The sequence below is a fragment of the Ischnura elegans genome, chromosome 9 (assembly GCF_921293095.1).
Source record: "Ischnura elegans chromosome 9, ioIscEleg1.1, whole genome shotgun sequence".
Classification (NCBI taxonomy): domain Eukaryota; kingdom Metazoa; phylum Arthropoda; class Insecta; order Odonata; family Coenagrionidae; genus Ischnura; species Ischnura elegans.
The window spans coordinates 30,822,829-30,846,900 of NC_060254.1; the positions used below are offsets into that span (position 1 = coordinate 30,822,829).

At 38.5% G+C, this 24,072-nt stretch overlaps 1 protein-coding gene across 5 annotated transcripts in view; it reads left to right on the forward strand.

Annotated features, from left to right (window-relative positions):
• LOC124165987 (syntaxin-binding protein 5) overlaps positions 1-24,072 on the forward strand; it is a 598,839-nt gene that overhangs the window by 181,230 nt on the left and 393,537 nt on the right. The gene's annotated exons all lie outside the window — the stretch shown is intronic.

Consider the following 24,072-nt stretch of genomic DNA (forward strand, 5'->3'; position numbering starts at 1 on the left):
ACTGCCGCTTCAAGGGATTTGGGCTTTCACGTCTTTCTACCTCTCTCTTACTCTCTCTGCGATGCAAAATTCGGGGTGTTTTGTGGTTTCCACGTGTGGCTGATTCGTGCTTTGCATTTGGGAAAGGAATTTATGTCCCCGTGAAAGTCTACTAATTACGGGTATACGTGACGCAAATTGCGGTAGAATTGTTGCCCAGACACGTACCTTGTATGAAAAGAGTTAAAAAAAAATCGTTTTCCCTTAAATGCTGTAGGATGGCGGGATACGTGCTGTTAAGGATTCCCCTAATGTATGCCTGTGGAACATGACTTAATACGAATTTAAGATAAGAGAATTAATTTGTGTATCCACTTCAGCGTTTAATTATGACCTAGAGAACGGTGAAAGTTAAAGAGCTGTTGGAAAATATTCCTTGGGAAAAGATTAAACTTTAACCCAGGTTTTATAATTAATACATCATGTTTAAATCATGAGTATCATAGTGCATTGAAACTTTTGTATTTAATATTTTCCCCCAGTTTAAGAAAAAGCGTATTACTAACAACTTGACTCTTGGCGGAGAGGAGAGTTTAAGATATTGCTGCTGTTCCACAGTATCTCTCCGGAAAAAAGTTAACCATTTTCCTCCAGGGTTTGTGTGTACGGTGTTTTCGTCCAAACCAGTGGAATAATTTTTAGGAAATACTATTTTCCTTGGTATTTTAAAATGATATGTGAGTTATACGTCATTTTTATAACGTTGTCATAAACTCGCTTTGTTTTTTGTCATCTTGTCCGGGTCAAATCTATTTACTCAATTTTAACCCACTTTCCTATTACCTATCTAGCTGAAAATTTCAGGGTAACTCAGAACCAGATTACAATGCAATATTCAATTAAAGTGTAATTAACTGAAGGTAACTGTATTTCGTATTTTCATTATGTTATGATGTTGAGTATAAATTGAGTGTTATAGTGGAACATGCACCCCACGTTTTTCGTTGTATATTAAGCAATCTATGTAGAGACTCTGTTAGGCTCATAGATAGTTTTTTAGTTCGCGATTAAAACATTTTTTTTATAAAAATTTATTTTTATTTTGTATAATTAATATTTTATAATACCTCTGGAAGGTATTCTTGGGCTGTATTTGTGGGAAATATTTTCTCTCCCTCGGAAATTACAGAATTCCTCTCTGGCAAACGCATGTGGTTGATATGGGAAAAAACAGGTTCCCACTGGGAGCCAGGCGAATCGACGGTGAGTGGCGTGGGTGCTTGAGTTGCGGTCGGTTTGTGGGGCCCCTGAATGATTACCCCACAAATCCCTTTTCGCGCCTTGGGGTAGTGGGCTACGGTAAACTGAGGATTAAGCCAAACCTCCCTCAGCATTCCCCTGATCCTCGCATGGATCACAGTGATGACTATTCCACGGTTTTACAAATTTCAATACGTGAGCGACATACGGGATAGGTTGACGATATCCCGCATGTATGGAACGGATGGTAAATTACAAAGGTGGATTCCTTGAGCTGCTTAACTTGCTATATCATTTTTTCCAACTTTTTGGCGATCCGAATCCTTATTTCCAAGAAGTAGCTTTCTTTTTTCATTCATATAGCTCCCACGCACGTGCTCCTTAAAATAATCTCGCTGCCGTATTTATTTTGTTTTGATTCACCAGGACGTTACGTTCACCAGGACGTAACGTGATGGATTTATTTATGGGGTACGAAATTAATGATGAGACGAGACGTAAAGGTGCATGTTTATTATATTTTGAGATTAATTTTTTGCGCGTCCTATTTTTTGCATTGCCATCTTTGGACATTCAAAGCGTTAATATGTCGTGCATTTCCTTATTTTGGGCATCTACCTCGTGTTTTTTATATTGAGTGCTGAATGAAAAGCTATTTAAATGAGGGCTTTACAGTTTGCCGGTGCTTTGGTATTAGAGTGACCGTTTATGACCGTCAAATTATAAAGTTCATTGCATGGTACAGGCTTAAAAAGAATATGAGTTTCAAACCGATAATTTCAAAATTTGTTTCGCCACAGAACGATTTAATTTCCCTTCAATGGAACTGGAACGACTCTTATTATCTCCTTATTATTTGAAAGAATCATCGCGAGGAATGCGGTTGATCATTTTATGAATACCTTGGAAGACCGATGATTATTGTGTTCTATGCATTAACTGTGCTGCCATTGCAAACTTCCTGCCTTGACGTAAGAACGAGTCATTTAGTCTCGTCTATGGCATTTTCTCGAAGTTTTGTCTCTAATTTATGGATATAATTAGGCAAAGAATTGAATATAATATTCCAAATCGTATTTCTAAAGCTATCGGACAACGTTCCTTTTTTCCAAGGACAATTTTCTTGTTGTAATAACTGAAGATGGTGGCCGTCTTTTCCAATTACACTCGCTAATTATGCAAGTCGTCGAAAGAATATTCCTTACCAGGAACAAGACTATATCTCTCGTATGGAATCGGCCTAGAGAGAGGAGTGGTTTTTGCCAGAAATTTGAAATACTGTCCTTCATTGCTTAATTCCGGTGACTTTTTAAGCCTCACATCTTCCACTGAGAACTGCCATTCCTCGCAAACTTTCTCTTCTGATATCAACCCTAGGTTTTCTGACTCGAAAACTTCAACGGTATTGCACTGTCGAGTTGAATATCATCTTACACGCGGAGGGAAAGAGATGACGTCTCTTTTAACAAGAGCGCCTCCGATAACCGCACGAGAGAAAGTAAACTTATCCACGAGGTGAAGGAGCTATATCTATTGTGATAAAAAAGATCACACGAAACACAATGAACTTTAATAAACTCTAAAGCGGCAGATAGGAACGCCGACATTAAGGGAAGACGATACCGGCGACATGAGGAAAGGTTAAAAGGCTCGGGCATAAATTCCAGTCTCAAAAGACTCAGCTCGACTCGCCAACGCCGCGAAGGATATCAAAGGTCTTAGCAGGAGAAAAAATGAGAACAGAGGCAGCGGCTGTAAGAGAGTCATAGGTAGGGTGAAGATGGAAGCTTGGGTGTGATCATAAAACCCCGTTCTTGATGACTTGAAGGACTCGACACAGATAAAATGAAAAAGGTTGTGTTTCTAGTGGTCGGAAAAACGGTACGGTAGACGGGAGAAATTCCAGGAAACGAGCAGTATTTGGATGCATGCAGGGTTTCGCAGAAGGAACCTGCTATACTTCAGGAGGTAGTACGGAAGACAATTTTAAGCACTTTTTGTCCATAAACAAGACGTCGCTACTCCTTTGTCACTTAGCTGTGGCAGCGCAAACATTTATTTGGATGCACTTAGTGGTTACCATGTGAACGGTTTTTCTTCGGTATTTTCCAGCCTTTTCGATATTTTATTCAATACTCGAAATTTTTATTTGATAAGGTTGGACGAAAATGTGCGTCAATACTTGCATGAAACAATTTATATCAAAAATGGGTTAGATTGCGCAATCGTATCACTGAAACTTGCTCAAGGCTCTCATTTAATTAAGCCCCAAGATGAAAAATATTCGGCGTGACATGTGGTTCGATTTAATCCCGCGGTAGACACATTGATGATGAATCATTGGAAAAATTGAATTATTGACAAAGAAAATTGATCAAACGAAATGTATTAATGTCAGCCGTTAGCCAAGGGCTAATTCACTTATTACTCTATCGTCAACAAGGATTCTCCCCTTATTCACAACGTATAGGTCTGCACGTCAGCCCAGGCCATCAGGCATTTGCTATAATTCTGCCTCGTTCAAGATGTATTTTAGGAGCGATTTCAGCCTTGTGCATCTCCCTTCTCCTTCTTTGTCAGTAAACTCCCCAATTAGCGCGGTGGTCCCTCTTCTTGTGCCTACATCCTGCTAGTGGAAAAAAAGGAGGAGCGAGGGTTTTTTGTGTCACCATTATCTAAGCGTGGAGAATAGTTTCCGATAATCGAATCCATTTGGAATCAACATAGCATGATTATAGGAGAGTAGGTTGAGGAGTTATTTCTAAAAAAATAAAAATATCGGTAGAACCATCATCATGTGTGTCATCGCTTAAAATTGATACTTTTCTTTCATGCCCAAGCGTATAAATTGGATTCATTTAAGATAGAATGTTAATGCGCTGTATTATTATATACGCATGTGATTGAATACAAGTTAGACCACCGTTTTTAATGGATTGGTAGAAATTGCATGCCTATCGTAAAAGAGGCCATTTTAGAATCGCTGTTCTTCCACATTTTTTTGGCATTCCTGTATTTTTACATGAAGAATATTACTCGAAGTGTCAAGTTTCATTTTTGTAGCGGAAAAATTGACATATTTCATTCGCATAGGAGTGAGTACGTTTTATTTCCAAAGCAAAGAAGGTTGCCCCTCTGAATCAGGAAGGCCTATGCTCGCTTATTCAGTTTTTCCAACCATATTTTGCGTTAATAGTTAGCGTGTAAGTGTCGATGGATATCAATTATTTTACAGATTTTCAGCCGCCTTTACGTAAATAGGTTTATAATGGTTTCCTGCTCATATTTAGTGCTACATCAGAATTAGCGTCCTTCATCGCTATGGGAAATTTACGATCCCATTGAAGTTAACTTTATTTTTTTAAAATATATGAATCGGCTTTTGGTGATTCAAACCGCTGACGATGCTGTTAAAATTTTATTTCCTTGTTATCCTCTGTTGAAATGTTGATTTGCTACGTTTCCCCGTGTGCAAGGCTGCGATCGGATGGTTTTTCGTATTTTCCCCCTTCTCGAGCCGCCAAGAGCGAAGTTAAGGTTCATTGGGGCCATAAAAGTGAAGAAAAACACCCAAGATAATACCTGAAAGGGTGCGTGTGGTAAGGTAGTTGCATTTCCATTAATATGGAGAATCTCTCTCTCGGGTACCATTTTCCCGAATCAAATTTAGTTTGTCCTTCAAGATTGGTACTATTTGTAGTAATTGTGTGCAAATCCATTCCTAGTCACGACGTTATTCCTGTTTTGCGTGACTTGAAAATCACAGGTCAGTCGGCTCTCTCCGGTCATTTATCATTGTGGACGAAGCGAGGGCGCAGACTCGGAAAAAGTGAACACCTACGCTGTGACAAATGAACCTCTCCCCGTGTTTTTATGTTTTTTTTTTCCATTTGAAAAATTATCATGGTGAAGCAATAATTTATTTGGATCTGTTGGTTCGCGACCCACCCTTAGGCTTTCTGTATGCAATCGATAGTACGTAATTGTCCAGCGTAGCAAAAACGTTCTGTCAACGTGTACGCAAAATATTTATAGGAACTCACTGAATAATCGAGTCAACTTATTTTTTTGAAATAGATTTGCTATCCATTCTTCTCATCACTGAGCTTTTTTCCTTTTTCATGGCATCAGATCCTAATAAATTGCTCATAATAAATTATTCCCCGGGGAGATTTATTTGTGTGAGGGGCAAGTCAGCATAACTAAAAGGTAAATGTTCAACTCAGTCTCACATTAAACTATTCCATAATTGAAATTTTAGTACATTAATGTATTCCATAATTGAAATTTTAGTACTGGTGTGACCCTTTGACCCTGGCGTATTTTTTTCGCTTTATAAGTCCGTTCTCATTGCTGCTATTTAATCGTGGCGTAGTACTTGATATACTTTATTTGTGTATCATTAGTGTTTTTTCTGTAGAGTCATATCCGTGACGATTATATGTTAATGTTGCCATTTTCGTGTTTGTAATTATGTGATAACCTGTTAGTTTTACCGAAATATTTTGTGGAGTATGAATGGATGAGTTAATATTTTTCTTACCAAAACATTTGGCTAACTATGGAGTGCACGTTCTATGACCTTTGGTATGACGAGGTAGAAAATACGGTGTGAGTGCGTTAATATAACGGATTATATTTGCTTAACGAGGGACGAAGCAAGTTGGATATTTCATTTATAAGTAACATTTTTAATATCTTATTCATTAAACTACCTTAAGTTTTCTTTCCCCCACGTGCCGCAGAGTGCACGTGTCTATAGAGTGCAGTATGCTTTAATGGTTTTAGTTATATGCAGGTAAGAGCTGTTCCTATTTTATGACGGAGGAAATCTCCTCGATACATTAGTGTTTTTAAAATGCCCTAATGGATTTTATGGTTTTGGTATGAAGTTAGATTCCGCATGCAGCGTCATTCTATATATTGATGATTGAGATGGATCTATGTCAAAATCGTGAATGAAGAAGGAACTCTGTCCAAATCGTTATTCATTTGACATTCCATTGATGCCACTTAATTTCCCAGTGTCTTTAGTGTATTTTAGTATCATCTCTAGTATCTTTAACGATAGGAATGATAAAAAGCCTTTATGTGTAATCGTATTAATGCTATTTTATGCTCTTGGAGATCATTTTAGTGTAGTGGTTAGAGCGCTTGGCTGCTGATAGAGGGGTCTAGGCTTCAAATACCCGTTTAACCTTCGGAAACCCCTCTAAAAATCGTTGAGAGGTGGCCAACGGAATATACTGACCCTATTGCCCTAAATGTATGTGAAATTCACGCCTCTGTAGCTTAGTTCGGGCTTACCTCGATCCTCACCTTCGCAAAGCAACCTTCGGATCGATACGCTGATTGATCGAGTTTAAAAAAAGCAGAATCTATGTGAATAGGAATGATGAAAAGTCTGTGTATCTTATCGTATTGTGAAAAAGAACCTCCTTGTTTCTTGATGGGCGTAATCAGTTCTAGATTTCCCCTTTTTAAGCGTTCGTTTATGCTCAAGACCCCCCATCAGTCTTACTTCCCCATTTACATCCTCCCCGAGCCCAAGTCCCCGCGTCCTCGACCTTATTCCTCCCTTCCACGCGGAGCTTTCGCTTTTTGTTTTCGATTGCCGTGCCTGCACCTTCTCTTTATCTCGGCCACCTTTCGCGCTCTCGCGCCGCCCCCTTTCCGCAAAGAACCGCCTCTTTTCCCTCAGTCCCTCTCCCTACCCTCCTCCTATTTTCCCCTCATGACCACCGGCGTACATTCCCCACCGTCGATCCCTTTCGTCCTTCGCCCGACTTCCCCAACTCCGGCCGAGTTGAGTCAGCCTTCCTTTAGCCCTTCCATACCCCTTTCGTTGCCCTCTCTTCCACCTTCCCCAATCATGCGCCAACACCTTCTGATATCTAACCGGCAGCCGAGACAGTGGGACGCCACCAGATTGGGAAAAGTTCGGGGTATTTCTGATTGTTATTTTCGTTCCACAGATCCGATTTTGGTCTTACTTGTGGCTTTAAACTGTAGATGACTTAAAACAGAATGAGATCGTGATTTATTGCAAGATTTATTTACCTCCTTTCGGATTTTTTTTCACAGCCGCTTTAGTTCTTGAAAAGTATTGCGTGTTTGTGGTTAAGAGGAGACGACATTCCCGATCAACCGGTCTTCTCTGCGTATCTATTGTTTAATGAGTACTCAATTCTCTTGAAATTTTCACTTTTTATTCTGTAGCCATTCATCAATAACCGCTTTTGCCTCTAGTACGAACATTTTACCGCTGCGCTTATCTGAGGTAAAATTATCATTTGGGATGCCTGTGATTAATGAAATGGATTCCATTGATATTTAAAATTTTGAAATGAAAAGCCGAGGTTTAAATTATTTAAGGAATGAAGATTAAGTTTGACCGGTAACGCGGAAGTTATGATTTCTCCTAAGTTATTGAAGAAACCTCATCCAATTCTTGATAATTCACCGTTATACAATGAATTTTATTTTTGCGGCATGTGTGGAGGTAAAGGCATGGACCCATTCCGAATATTTCTCTATGTTGAAATTTATTACATACTTTATTTAATGATGATTTTTCTTTGCTGTATTCATCCATGTACTCGAGCATGAGTAACATATGTGAATATTTGTAATAATTTATGAAGTTGTAATAATAATTGATTTTCATAGTATCTAATTTATGAGTAGATGTCCATTGAAAACTCCTGAGAAACGGAAAATGAACGGCGAAAACATATTTGTTCGACTTTAGAGAAAATTGGTAGTTGACGGTAAAAGCGATTTACCCCTACATTTTCTCGAAGAAATTGTTTTTTTTTACGCTGCCTCTAAAATTGCTTGGGATAACGTGATATATAGAAGGCAGGTACCTCTCTTATCATCGTGGACAATTGCAAGTAACTTTATTACTCTCGGTCCCGAATCGGCTATGTCTTCACTTCTTTTCTGCTCCTGTGTTTCCTTCATCGCACGGCTGCGCGACCGTAATTTTCCTGTATTATCCTGCACGTTTGAAGTCTTTCCCAGAATGAGGTGCTCTGTGGAAGCTTGGCATGAAATTTGACGTCGTTGCGTCGCTGAATACATTTCCCGAGCATGAAGGAAGCGCTGCAAGAGCTCAGAGGATTGAACGGGCGGGAAAGACGTTAGCGATTCAGTGTGTGGAGGTGGTGGCTACGGTGGATAAAATACTGTTAGTCCCTCTTAGACTTCTTTTTCCCTTTTCCGTAGGTGCGCTGTAACGTAGGAAAGATAGGCAAATTAGTTGACGGTTTGAGGATTAGGAGAGAGTTAGGGCGGATTAAGAGAGGAAAATGTGCCGTCTCGTCACAAGATTGAACATATTTTTTCTCAAATTTTGAAAAAATCATTTGCTCCTTTTGTGAACAAATATCGGCGTGCAGACGTGAAATTAATTTTATGCTGTAATTTTTTAATTATATTCTATAATTTATCTCAGCAGCTACCTTATTTAATGCGCAAGAAAAATAATTAATATAAATACTACCTGCGAATTCCCTATCAAAAACATTCTGAAATTTTTTTATAAATATTCTGCGTTATAGGTGTTAATTGTGCTCCCTTTCTTTCCCTTCTTTTATCTTGCAATAAATTATGAAAAATCTCTTCCCTTAAATGAGTTTTCCTTGTACAGAGTGTAGTTTGAGTATAGATGAGTTTCAGGAAAAAAATAGCTATTTGACGACCGTAAGTTAGCATTCGTTAATGGAAATGTTTTGAGGCCGGTAGAGCAAACACTCGTTGGATAAATAGTCAGGGAAATTACATTTTTAATGAGAGGAAGAGAAATGTATAAAATTCCTGACTCATGTAAACACCTTTTTGGAAGGTCCTCTGATTGAAGTTACACGTGCTTCAAAATGTTTACGCTCCCGTGAGGTAATTGATGGCGAACTTTCCTCTGCCGTGTAACTTAAGAAACTTATGGGGAAGTGAAGTAAACTCATTTTGAAAGAATATTCCTCACTTATTTTGGGTCTCCAGCCTCGTGTACCATCAACATACGCGGGGCATGTTTATCAAGGGAGTGATGGAGCTACAAATTGTTTTCGAAGTTGGCAGAAGCTAAAATTAGATGGACCGGATGGAAATTTTTGGAGCGCTCTCGAGATCAAACGATGGCAAAGTTTGACATTTAACTGAAAAGTGTGACGGGGCGAGATAGGGAGAGGTCGGAGGTAATGTGAGAAGCCGGAGAAGGCCTTGTAGGCCTGGGGTTCTATTGCAAGGCATTGATTGATTTTTGCCGTTCATTATCGATGGCGTCGTCGAGTTCCGTGGGGAAATCAAATCAGTGCATTTCGTCGGAATGGTGAAGTTTTTCACAAAAGCGAACTTGGAATGGCACGTTAAAAATGTAAGGAAAACAATTCTACCATTCGCTATCAATTAGAACACCTTTAGAATGGTGAGTTTTTTGATTTGGGAAGGTTTCATGATAACTTAGTGGAATATTGCCTAGCATACCTCACCTTTTTATCATATTGAACCTAATTGGACGCTTTTTTAATTTTCTAGAAATTGTTCTGACGTGAAATATAGAATTCCATAAAGGATATGATTAAAACTATTGTATTTAATCGAAAATTTGACGATAAACATTTTGATTTTTGTTCCATACTTCATACTCCCTCACTATTATTGTAGAAAGATATTACCCTGATATTAGTGAACTTCCTATGATAAACTGTCCATTTTTTATATTTGCCGTATTTATCTGGGTATCGTTATTTAGAAGCCTTACAGCATTCAGTGCTTTATTTCTTGGCTGTAAGTCTTCTATATAGAATTGAATGATTGTAAATCAAAGCCAGATTGCAATTGTATTCAAGGTAATTGTAAAATAGGGTTTTCTACGATCTTTTATTTTATTCCCACGATATAATTGCGTGTCGTAATTAATGGTCCTGATATGAGCGATACTTGCTTTGTACCGAATGTGTTTACTTGAAGTAAAAAATTGCCTTCTCGAGAAGGTATTTTGGTAATTATATTTATTATTTGCGTAGCGAAATTTGAGAAAAAAGTGTTTTAGTAATGATGCTCCAGTAATCTACTCGAAGAAATTTATTTTTAGCTCAATCCTCCGTTTTCCGCTACGCACGTGTAGGCCACCACAGGATACATTTATGATTGAATGCAACCCGCACAACTGTGCAGTCGGGCGGGTAGCCATAAGAGCTGGATACTATGCGGACGAGTGGAGATGGAAATAGGAGCGATACAAAAAATGAATTGGACAATGAAGGAAGGAAGGCGAAGGGATAGGTTCGGCGGTTGGAGGATTCTCAGAGCACCCAAACGTACAAACAATGAGTATTATTTCAAATACGAATGGCATGTTTCGTCCTCTTCCTAGCGGTATTGTCCACTCTTAGAATTCTGTTCAGGCGCTACCGCTGCCTATTCCGCATCTAGGTACTCAGATGCTGTCTTCGTCGACTATTCTCCCTTGTTAGAATATGTGGGGATTTTTCATGCGCTGGCTGATGTTTATTAATTTGAGGCGAATATTATTTTGAAATAATTTTCATGACGTAGTTCTTTGTTGGAAAAGAGCATTACGAATCAGTAGTGTGCTGCATATTGTTTTATGTAGAATCGGAATTTGTTATACTTAAAGATAGAATTTTAGATATTAAATAACGTCAGATTTCTTTTAAATGTGATTCCCGAGTAGAGCCCATTGCTTAGATAAATATTCGATGATCAGTTGTGTATTCTGAGAAGGCAGAATCTTCTCTTGAGCTCGTGTAATCTTTGGAAACCATGAACATAACGATAAATCATAGGTTTATCAGCAATTGTGAAAGGTTTTTTATTTAGTTCAATTCAGGAATATATAAATAAAATTGGTGGATATTTTTCCTGTAATATATTAATTATAATAATATTTGACTTAGTTGGCGATTATGTAACCAACTCACGGACTCCATCCCTTTTGCGTCCCTGTTATTCCTATCATATATTTACGTTTTGTCTTTTGTGATCCATCAAGATGATTACTATTACTCTAGCAATTTTAGATACATCAGTTTTAAGTTAATGCGGTTAATCGTATTCATATCACAATTAAATCTACTCGTGAATTACATCATATTAACCGGTCGCATTGCGCTATGGTAAAAAATGGAGTAAAACACTCTCGGGAGTGACAAGTTTGCTATTGGAATCTACTTAATACGGTTCCTGGCGGTGTTTCATGTTTTTAGCTTAAGCGGTAAATCGTATTCAGATCACCAATCAATGTAGTTATGAATTAAGGCAGGTTAACCGGTCCTATTGCGCTATAGTCAACCGCGGAGTAAAACTCTTTTCAGAGTGACAGGTTTGCTATTGGAATCTACTTCATACGGTTACTGGCGGTGCGTCATCTTATTGCGGAGATAACACTCTTTCCCATCCTCTCTCTTGGGCGTTGTGCCTCTAACTTGCATTGCCATGCGTCCCAGGTCACGTTTTCTATCGAGGGGGAATTTCTCGTGCATTTATATATATTTTTTGAACTCGCGGCCCGCCGGGACGGTTGGACTGCGGTATACAAGCAATATTTTTTTTTTATAAACTCCCTTTGGTTCCCCCTTAATCTACTCCCTCTTTTCCTCCCCTTTCTCTCTGCATGCTCCTAGCCCGATTCCCCGCTCCTGTTACGGGTGCGCTTTTGTGCCCCGTGGACTGGCGTTTCTGAATGAGAAAGGGACTGGGGCGATTCCGCTTTTATTTGTTGAGATTGATTGGACCATTCTGCGCTTCGCTCTCCGCTCTTGTTTGACCCACCTACGTTCATATAGCCTCCACCGCCGTGTGCGCCTCTCTTGTCGACACCGTCGCGTTCATGGGTGCTTGTTGCAGAGTTGAGAGATTTTTTCAATGGCTCAAATGGGGTCATTTTATTGCTCAGTCCTCGTACGGTGCTCAGGAGCGTGGTGGGATCAATCTTCTATGAAACTCTTTATGTGTTAATCGGACGTGCTTCCATTCATAATATTCCATTCATGCAAGTTTCTTTAAATTTTGTGATTAAATTAATTATTACTTTATTATTAAATTACTCCATTATTTGAAGTCAAGATAACTGATTGATTGCTCAAATTGTGGAATATTGGAAATGTATTACAATGATGATAATTGTAGCCATTGCGGCTAATATTGTTACAATAGTTCAGAGACTAGGTACTCTTATAGGTGTAAATAACTTAATTTGGAATTGTGAGGGGAATGTAATCGTAATTAAATAGAATTTTTTATTCCACTGCTTTTCTTAAGTAATTTCTATTTCTCCGTTTTATCTATTCGACTTATTCATGGTTCTTTATAATATATATACCGTGCCGAATCTATGTGTAAACCTGTTGTAAGTTATTATCTATGTTCCATTCCATGAACAATAGTTATGATTTCAGCATTTTTATGAACGGTGAAGAATTTATTTGTGCTCTAATTCCTTGCTTTGATATTTATTCAGACATTCAATCAGAAAATTCTCTTTTTCACCTTTGTCTGTTAAATCCCCCTCACGATGATGACATCTGTTTTAATTTCGAAACAATGTGTTACAGGAAGTTACTTTTTGTCACATTCAAACCTGTCTCATGTGGTCTTGATTGCGGGCCTTATTTTAAAATTAAGTACGTATTACTATTCCACTCAATCAATTAATTTTGTCGACCGCGATGTCATCATTAATGCGCACATATTTATCAAGATTACAATTAATCTATTGATTGATATTGACGTTTCGTGAAGCCTCGAAACATCTGTCCGCGGAAATAATGAATCGCTTTGGAATCAGAGTTAAATGATTCAGAGGATAAGGATATTTGCTGAAAAAATTATTATTCACTCATCTGCTTACTGGTAAGCCTTGCGTTATGCAGGCTGTCATGTTTGTCTGTGCAGCTGAATATAGAATATAGCTGGAACCATGAAAATTTTCCGAATGCGTTGTAAGTAATTGGTATGATGTATTTTTCCGTGAACTATAGGAAGTGGAGACTCCCTCATGACAATAACACGTTCTGCTAACGAAAAAATATCCATATTAGCAGCCATTGAAATGAATAACTGTGTGATTGAGTTACTTCCCCGCATACTTAACTTGTTATATTGGTTGGTTATTAGTCCGATTTAAAGCATATTCATTTTAAACCTTAACTCAAAACTTGTTTTTAAAGGGAAATGTATATGTTTTACAAACCTATTTCCATGGATAAATATGAGGATAGAATGACAATCACGTAAGATGTTCCTCCGTAACCAAAATTAAAATTGTGTTTGCAATTACCATTAATTGGCTGGGTATTTATTTAAGGGATACATTAATGCATCCCTTCTTATTTTAGAATTCTACAAATGTAATGTTACATTCATATTCACGATTTAATATTGCCCTCCAAACCGCTTTTATGTATCAATGGCGAGACATCTTGAGTGAAAGGCTTAACCGGACTGGTTTTTGGCTGCAGTTTCGCCCCGTCAATACCGTTAGGTCTCTTGAACGTGAGGAAGAAAGATTCTTCATTAATGCAAATAAAGTCAGTCTGGAAGTCTGCGGTAGTTATTCTCGCATTAAAATTTTGAGTTATTCCATCATGCAAATATCCTCCTTCATCGCATGCCGAGGAATAAGGGTAATAACGTGAGGGAATATTTTCAGGTGAGTTTCGGGATTCAGGGCAGCTGTTCAACTAGTGATATCGGCGCGGTGTCTGGTATTAAAGATTTTGATCCGTTCACTTATTTGTTGTGTGTTGATGGAGAGGTCCACGAATTCTTTTTGGCTCTTAAAATTGTAAATTTGTTTATTTAAGTAATATTTCCCTCTAAATTGAAAACTTATTGTGACGTTATTGGTATTAAGTAACACACTTTGATATCTAGTCCTATGCACATAGGTGTCCTCCCTTCGTTGGTGACCGTAACTTTTCTTTTATTCTTCGTAACTCCTCATCTATTAAATGCATCGCATATATGTCTATGGTAATGTTTTGTGTAAAATTTTTCGATATAGTTGATTCAATGCTGTATTTCAACCTACCGGCGTCAATTATTATTGCTTTTCGTGTAGGAATTACGTTGCGTCACCCTCATTTAACGTGATTGACGTAGCCTCTCAAATTGTAATAGCTATTAGAGTGTATGCCCAGGCAAGATCCACTACAATTCTTTAACTCATCGGTCGTTTACTCGTTTATCATATATTTTAACTATCCTCATCTTTGAAATGAATGCTAGGTCAAGGTAATGGGAAAATGCTATTGCAATAGATTTCAGGTGAATTGCTTCTCGCTTTTGTTTCGTGATTGACTCATCGCTCTTTTTAGCAGGCTTCTTTATGACGATGATTGATACTGAATGGCTAAGCTTTTGGCATCCGCCTATGAAACTCGATATATGTATAATCCGAGGCCTCATAGTTTCCATCAAGTCTCGATTCTTTTCCTAAATTATCGCAAAAAGAGCAGGCATAGGTTATGCGGAGATGAAGTCTGTTTGCATTCGGGTATTCGTATTAATATATAAATCCAATTTTCCAACGGATATTGAATTAAGGAACTGGGTCATTGCTCCCATCGTGTGTCCTTTCTCGTTCGAATTGTCTTCTGGGTTAATTTGCGGCCGCAGTAACCATGAAGGGATTTGACCAGCGAGCCATCGAAATCGTTTTGCGGCCCATTTTCTCTGGAATTTTTTTTCCGTGGGGAACGAGTGTTCAAGTCACGCTGTTTTTTGTGTTTTTGTAAGGACTATCCGCGGTTTCGTGTGTTTCGTACCCTTAATGGCCCTAAAGGCATTAAGGTGACCCTAGGGGTATCGAGGCCATCCCCACGCCCTTTCCACTTTACGTCGCTTCCTTAAACAAATGCGTTCTTTTCCTTCTCTTTTTGGCCATTTCGGGGCCAAGGATAAAGACGGAATGATTTTTCCGCGGTTCTGTTGGGGAAATTTTATAACTTCACTTCTACTCACAATAAGACTGAGAATAAATAAGTGTCCAACCAACAGAATATCTCTGAGTTTTTGAGGTTATAACGATTATATAGTATCTAATTACCGTATCAATTTCAGAGAAATACGAATAATACGAACACTTATTAATAGTTAATCAAAGGGCCGTTTGTATTAATTATATTAATATTGAGTTCTATCGGAAAAATGAGCAGCGTTAACGCCTTGGAAATGTGTAGAGATTAGGTCGTTTTTGTTATGGTTATTTATGCCAGTTATTTACCTGTTTTTTTGTCGACGTTTGTTATTTTGATGCCATCATTTTCGTTTTTCGCTAGCATGCTTGTGTGGCCAAATTAATTTTAACTTATGTAGCCATTTGTAAAACCTATTGTAAACACCTTGATGTGTGGGAAATTTTATGGAAAAATGGTGCGGAAAATTAGGAACTATTTCCTTACATCATGTAGGTGCTAATTTTATTTGACCTAGTTCACGAATTTGAATAAACGATCATCGCCTAAAATTCCTCACTAAACACGGTGTTTAGCAGACTCGCAGGATTCGGTGCCCTGGACAGGAGTTACCTAGGCATTAAGAGTAGGGGCCGAGGGTCAGCTGGAAGCCCGGCACTTTCATAAGCCGACTCTGGACTATAGATTGTGTGGGGACCACGGCTTAAGATCCCAACGTACGAACTGTTCTTAAGTGTCCTCCTTAAAGCTCCCCAGAAGCGACTAGATTGCATAATTATCCATCGGTCGAGAATTACGGATGTGTTTAGCTGACTTGTGTGTGTGTGTGTGGATGTGTTGACCTATGATGACGCTAGTCCGTGTCCATACATCTTTTGAAGATAGAACAAATCAAATCATCAATGACTCGATTACCTCATATTTTAAAATTTCTTGCTGGGTTGACGCACTAAGTACGTGAGGGACAGTTTTTAGATTTATATGGAGTCAGACTATGTTGTAGTAGTATGTTGATAACTATGCGTACATAAAGCGGTGGAGAGAATGGATTTGGGTTGCATACTCGAGGATTATCATTGAGCTGAAGATGTTAACTATGCCTTTACGAAGACATTAATATGGTCTAATGTGATTAATGCATTAGAGTAATGCTTAAACATTTTTATATTAATTAATGATAAAATCATCAGTACCTTCTTTTGGATATTTTCACTGACATAAGCTGTATTACCAGTATACTGCACCCTGTGGCCTCGCATGCCTTAATTTAGTTCTCCCTGCCTCAAAAGCTAATGTCCGCATGGAATAAGGCTCCAGTAAGCCAAATGAAGCGGGGAGCGACAATGCACTGCGGCCTCCTAACAAAAAAGGCGATTTAAATTCGGGGAAAACTTAGAGTGCCTACTTCATTTGGGAATATATATAATGTAAAAAGAGCTTTCATGCACCCTTGTCTGTATCCTTTGCCGCTCCTTCGACAAAGTCGTAAGCTTCATCCCACTCACGTCGCTCCCAATCCTTTTCCTGCTTGGCATCCGCCGACGCCGTGCCTGTACTGTTCTGTGCCGAAAAATTTTCCACTTTTTTGTGCAGGCCCTTCCTTTTCCTCCCGAGTGTGTTTTTTTATATTCTTTCCTCAAAGGAGGACCTTTCTCTCCGTTCTGCCCGGCACGAGGATCGATTGGAAGACCCTCGGTCCCAAGTGCCGTTCGCACCGCTCCAAAGGCCTCCCTTTTTGCACAAGTCGTTTTCGTGGTTTTTTTTTGCCTCGCATCCCAAAGCGTTTATAATGCCGTTGCCTGTGAGATGCAGTTGAGGTGGTTCAGTTGCTGCGAGGCAAAGCTGCGCTTATATTTTATTATAAATTGCACATGAAGCTGTAGAAGTACATGAATTTTTCCTGGGAAAATTGATGATTATAGTTTTCCTATCGAGTTAAATTGTTATTTAAGAGTGAAAATGCCGTGTATGTAAGACATTATGCTGAAAGGGAACCGATGTTTTACCGATGAGAAAAATAAATACTTTAATGGCTACGGTACGGCAGCTCTAGTGTAAGATACCAAATACACCGTGAAGAATTTACGTGATTCGTGAAATGCATCGATTACTTCAAAATCTAGTTCAACCTATTCTTTTTCTACAAATGGGTACTTACCCTGTATCTGTTCAAGCTGATTCATTCGCTGTAATTTTTAACAAAACCGCTTTCGTAAGGTTTATCTTAGATACGGTAGGTTAATTTTAATTTACCCTATTTGTCATTTTATTTAAAAAATATTACCTTATTTATGGTTCGAGTCATCTTCATTATGAAATTATTGATGGTCATTTATTACCGACGTTATTTGATTAACTCACGGTTTTAATCAGTCCAGGTACGTTAAATATAGTCGTTATCTATCCCCAGTATCGAGAAATAGTTTATGCCGAGAGCTAATGGTTATCATATCCTGTATTCTGAACTAATTTTCAATATGATTTTCGGAGTTCACTAAATTGTTTAAAATCACATCAAAAGTCTTGAATTTACTGCTACAAGAATATCAAACATCAATTCTAGTTTTGCTCATAGGTTCTCTATGAAAGATCTTAGTATGTTTTCCCATTTTTAGATAAGGAAATTATAGCTTTATAATATCCTTTAATCTGCCTCAAGACTTACTAAAGACTTGTATGTGAAAGAATCGTGTAGTGTGAGGAAAATGCGCGCTTTAAGTTTGAATTGGAATGGGTGAATCATTCATTTTGCCCATCAAGCCCAGCAACGTGTCAACTAGGCATCATGAAACGTTTTCTTCACGCCTGCCAGGATCTTTCGCGGTGTATGTTCCCTTACAGCTTCTCCCGTTATTCTTTTTCTCGCAATGCCTTCGTTAGGAGCACACGACCCGAACCTCCGCTCCTTTCACCTTGAAAAAATTCATTTTTTATTATTTCCCATATTTTTTTGGGAGTTGGCGTCTGAACGAAGGTGGGGCGAAATTTCGGGCATGCGTCATTCAATTTTTTTTGCGCGGAGCGATCTCGCTCGTCGCTTTGGAGCGTGGCTGCGTCATTCTCCTCTGGGAGATCCGAAAAGGTGGCGAATTTTTCGCTTCTCGCTGCTCAGTTGTCACAGTCTAATACACTATCGATTGATTATTTCGTTTGCTGTTTTGTTTCTAGTCCCGGGCGTCGATTGATTTCGTTGTACTCGGATTGCATGCGACGCCATTTTACGCTCGTTACGTTTGACTTTGCTCGGCGAGCTTAATTTGGCCGACGATTCTGCCGAAAATTACTCACAATAGTCGTGGTTTTGTCCTTTGAACGTCGGGTAGTATCATTAACTTTGAATTATAGCTGCCTAGACTACCGGATTTTAGGCTAAAATTGACGTTATTAGGCGACACAATTTTCTGCCCGTCTTATGATAATCGAGGTATATCAAATTTCTTTTTCCATTTCAAATTTTTAAGGTGTTATCAAAAAAAAATTGAATGCTATTGAATTTTATTATTCGTTAATATAAAGATAGAATTTGATGTGTGATTTGATGTTTATCAAGCTCAATTTATTGAAATTATGTCAATAATTATCTTCCGACTTCAATGTTACAACTAAATGCATTTAAAACATACATTTTGTATGATAATAAAGTTACTGAAGAAACAAACTTCTTTGCATATTAAGTAACCGATTCGGGTTGCATTTTTTTCAGATTTTCCTATCGAAACAAGATTGTTTTTTCTTCTTTTAGTGACAAATATTCTCATCTTTAATACTTTGTTTTAGCAATTTATTTTTTATGTTCGGGGAAATATTTATCATTATTTTAAATACACATTGTTGCCAAATAGATATCAATTGAATCTGCATTTTATTGATTTGGGTCCTGTCGTCACCCCTTCTATTCGTAAAGCAAACAATTTGGTACAGTTTTGTGGTTAACAATTTACACGTCATTCTCTATTCACATGTATTTGTTTTTGGTGGTGAATTGTGGACCCTAATTTAAAAATAATAATCCCTCGGGCTTGGTTCTGAATTGAACGAAAAACCGCGATTGGCTAATTGATGTTAATGCATGAGCAGTTGAGGGAATAACGCTCAATAAAATATGTGATGCTAATGACTGTCTCCATTTATGCATTAATTATTTGAAGTATGTCCATCAAAAATAAACTTTTTAGTCACATGCGTATCGCGCCATGAATTTAGATTTACAATGAGCCTCCCAATAGGCTGTGTAAGAATGAAAATTCTCAGCCTGACGGAGGTATTATCCACAAAATGACTTCCATTTACAGTGGAATGAAGTTGCATAAAATAAAACAATATAACGAAATTATGAAAGCCCATATTTAGGCCTAGCGTTGTATATAATTTTCAGTGAAATATTTTGCGTATCCTTTTGTAATTGATTGCCCAAAATCCATCATTCACTGATAACAAGGACAATTCTCTGTTTATTACTTGTAAATTTTATTAATTGTTCAGTAGCAGTGATGAATTTCTCCTGCCATTTAAGCGCACAGTGGGTAGAATGTTGTCAAGTTGGAATTACCTCCCATTACCGCGTCAAATTCCCAAGCATGTGGGTTATCACGATATAACGGGCTTCAGCGCTTTTTAGCTCAAGCCCACATTTAAAATATAAAGGATTGATACCATAAGGATTTTAAAGAGACTATATTCCTAATATATAAGTCATAAAAAGGACTTATTTTTCTATTTTAATCTGGAAAATGTCATTCGAGCATTGCATACGTCTCTCTGCAAACCCCAGCCATGAAGCACATCGTAATTGCCGTAACTTCTCCAACTCCAACATTTTAATTTTTAATCCGTAACAAGCAGTTATTTAAAAGTGATTGATAAATACTTTGGTATTTATGAATCATGTTTATTTACCTCAATGAATATACATGGGTTTATTCGCTGAAATATAAATGCTCGGGTATCTCACTTCACTAATCCTGATTAATGGAGCGATGTTGAAGTATCGAATGTTTATTTATCTTCAGTCTCTCTCCTCAAGTTATATTCACTGAACAAGATCCGTGCTTGTTACAGTACTACTAATACGGCACAGCACCGGGTACAAACTATCGAATGACCTAAAACTCCTCTAACCTTTTTCTTAGATCGATAAGCCTTTGTGCCGCCCGAGGCATTTTTTCCCTTTAATTCACCTCTCATCTCCCGTGCTTCGTTTAAACATGCATCGCGCATATGCCTCCACGTTCTACCTACCTTCCCGACGTTCATCGGAAAACTCGAATAGGGACATGAAGTAGATAGACTCATCTGGCCAGTGCTCGGGAGGAGATAACTCGTTGCTTTGCGTGTCCATAAGCAGGATGCGAATCTATGTCAAACCAGAAGCTGAGGCCTGTCTTGGACGTAATCACATTAAACTTCGGTTGGACAAGTTGATTTATGATGATCATTGGCGGAATAAAGAATGGATTGACAATATTTATTGATTGATTTTGGGAACTGAAGGAAGGTGCGCTACGTAATTATTTGTGGTTATACTCATTCTACATTTTAAATATTTAAGTGTGATGTACAGCTACCCTTTATTTCCCCCTTTTCGCCGACGTGTCACTTAGTCGAAATTTGTCTCTTTGTTTAGAAAAACCCTAATGCATTGTCGTATACGAGCGTACCATTGCTTCGCATTCCGTAGATAACTAAATTACTCATGCACTCATATAGCATGGTATTTATCCCTAAATTTCATTCGATACTGTTTAATCTTCAAGTTGTGCTTGTGCAGCTTATATCACAGGCTATTTTTTATCTAATATCCTGACACCGTCTGTGTTGCTGTATCCGGCAATTAAAAGTCCTTGTAGTACTAGTATCAAATTTTCAAATTCCCTCCTTAGAATGCTTAGTCCGTTTTACCTGTAAATAAATACTCCTGTATGGTGTATATTTTAGTATTTGTTTACATATCACATGTAATTATCACCAGCACTTACGTTACTTCTATTTCTCCTTTCGTTCCTTAAACTTTTCATTTTTCTGTTCACGTATGTATGGTGGCGGAATTGATCTTAGCTGCCGCATTTGTCTGGGAGTAGCAAAACCAATATTTTCAGAAGGGGAAGAATGTACGAGTTTAATTAGGTAAAGACGTATTTTAAAGCATTAAGCAACTTTCTTGTTTTCTTTTTCTATTAACATTTTTGCTTTACCCTTATATAGTGGAGCTAAATCCTTAAAAGAACAATGATGAGAGAATTCGAGTAGTCAGGTTTCGAGTTGCGAGGTTAGCAAGTATCATAACTCACTTATCAAATGCACCATTCATTTTAGGCGACGCGATGGATTCATAAAACTCGTTCTTGTGGATGAGTCTTTGAAGCATCATCGATTGGCAACCGTACGTTTTCCGTCATTATCCATCCCCCACCAAACGAAAAATCACGAAAGAAAATTAAAGTGGCTGGAAGGTAAAAAAAAATAACATGGTGGATTTTACGTACCTACTTGGATTACGATGTACGAGATGACGGAACATCTTGCGTCTTTTTTTTTCTTCCGTCTTCATGTACGTATGTATAATTTTTTTTCTCCGTTCTTTCTTTTTGATCCTCGTCAGCTCATGAATGATGGATGCGTAAGATCCCCATGAGCGTTCTACCCCTTCTTTTACCCCTTTTCCCTTCCAAAACCTCCCCCTTCCCGCCCTTGATGAGTTTTGACCCTTCTGCTCCTCGCTCCTTTCGCCTTGCATCCTTTTGAAAGCGTTCGATATGGGCTTTTCTCCTCTCCCTCTCCCGAAGCCTAGCTCTAGGGCTTTTTTCCCTCTCTCTTCCTCTCCCCGACCTCGCCCACCTATCTCATCCTTTCGGTAGGGGATCGTTAGGTAATGTCTGGCGGAGCGCATTTAAGTTGAAGAAGTGGGGAGGCCGCTTATGAGCTAGAATGTGTATATATGTGTGGGGGGGCTTGGGATGGTGGAGGTGGAGCAAAAGTCTATCTATCTCTCTCACCCCTCGAAATCTATCTGGGTGGCTATCGTCAGGGAAATCCAAGTGAACCTGGAGTTGATATTCTTTATGGTAAACCCGCGTCACAGTCAGTAGCGGATTAAGGGGGGAAGGCGTGGGGCGACCACCTGAAATATTATTTCCTGGAAATTCTTTTCGTAATTCCTGGAAAAATGGGAGAGCATGATAATCACTATGGAAATATGGTAATCTTTAGTTGGCTGTGTATTGGAAATTTTATTTTTCATCAACAAACAATGTTTAACGATGTTTGGAGTATATCTGAAGGTCTCTTGTCTTTGAGCAGTCACAACATCGCAGAGAGGCATTGCATACCACCAAGTCGCTGCGGAAAGCGACCACCTCCCCCAAAACCTGATTACAGTCGAAAAATATTTCGTCTCTGTTGCTGGTGACTTTTTCGTTACCTGAAGTGGGTATTAGTAGTTTTCTGTATATTTTTAAACTGTGGCGTTGGTTACTCAAAAGAAAATAGCCTGACACCATGGTCCTCGAGAATATTTTATCCAACTGATGGTACTGGAGTTTTTAGGGATTTAGTTAAGAAATTCAGGTAGATTCTGGAGAATTCGAGGGAATACTTTTTTATATTTTAAGCAACGAAGGAGGAATCAGGAGAGGGTATCCTATTTAACATTGTTGTTCATTTATTTTACCATTTCGTATTTTAGATGGTTATATTTAAACAAACGAGTAGGGTTATTTATAATTTGGTGGAGAATTTAAGTGCATCGAGCCTGAATGTAGGTCTGCGTTGTGAGTTTAGCGTTTATTTGTAAATTTCAATACTTCTTATAAGATTTTAATAGTAAGTGGAAGAGCACATGACGCAAATGCCGGAGTTTTGTGTTTGAGTCTTGATGTAGGAAATGTCTTTTTTCCGATGAATTTTTGCGCCTCGTGTGTACGTGTGGGTGACTTCGTAAAGGTACGCCACCAGAGTTGCCGCTGTTATTTCCTTGAATGATATTATTTTGAATTAGCTCTCATAGAAGCATCATTAGTCAACAATCCTAAGATTGGCTTGACAAAACTCTCCATTCCTCTCTCCTACTCGCAAGCATTTTCATAGTGACTTATTTCTTCTCTTATTTTTACTTTTTAATCTCTTCTATGCAACTCATTTGGGGCTTTGCCTCACCCTTTTCCTTTCCACCGGTCCTTCTACGATTGTCTTCATCAGGCCGTTATGCCTCATAATGTGGCCAACGATGTGTCTTCTCCTTATGGTTTTCAGGAGACTTCTTTTTTCTCCCTCTCCTCTTGTCACTTTCTCATTACTTACTCGGTCGATCAGTTTGATCCTCATCATTCTTCTGTGGCAATACATTTCAAAGCCCCTACCCTTGCTTTATGCTGCTATTATTGTCCAAGCCTCACTTCCGCAGAGAAGCATATTCCAAACCTATGATCTGATAAATTGTTTCCTTACTTCTTTGTTTAAATATCCCGCTGTCAGTAGACCTTTCTTTTGGTGGAATGCTGTCTTCGCCTGGGCTATTCTCCTGATAATTTCTTTCTTGCTTCTACCTTCGCTGGTTAATGCATTTCATTGGCTGTATTTTATTTATTAACATTGCTGCATTCTTTGGTAAACGAAATCCAGACACGTTGAGCTGGCTAAGGTAAGCAAGCAGTCTACGGGTTTCCTGCTGTTCTGTTGATAATTTCTTTCCTGCTTCTACCATCGCTAGTTGATGCGTTGCATTGGTTGTATATCTTTTATTAAAATTGATGCATTTTGTGAGAAATGAAATCTAGACATGTTGAGCTGGCTATGTTGAGAAAACAGTCCTTGTGGGTGTCCTTGGTTAGGGAGGAGGCGATGGGCCGGATTGGCGTATGAACGGAAGGGAAGTCCTGGGTGCTGGGATGAGGCT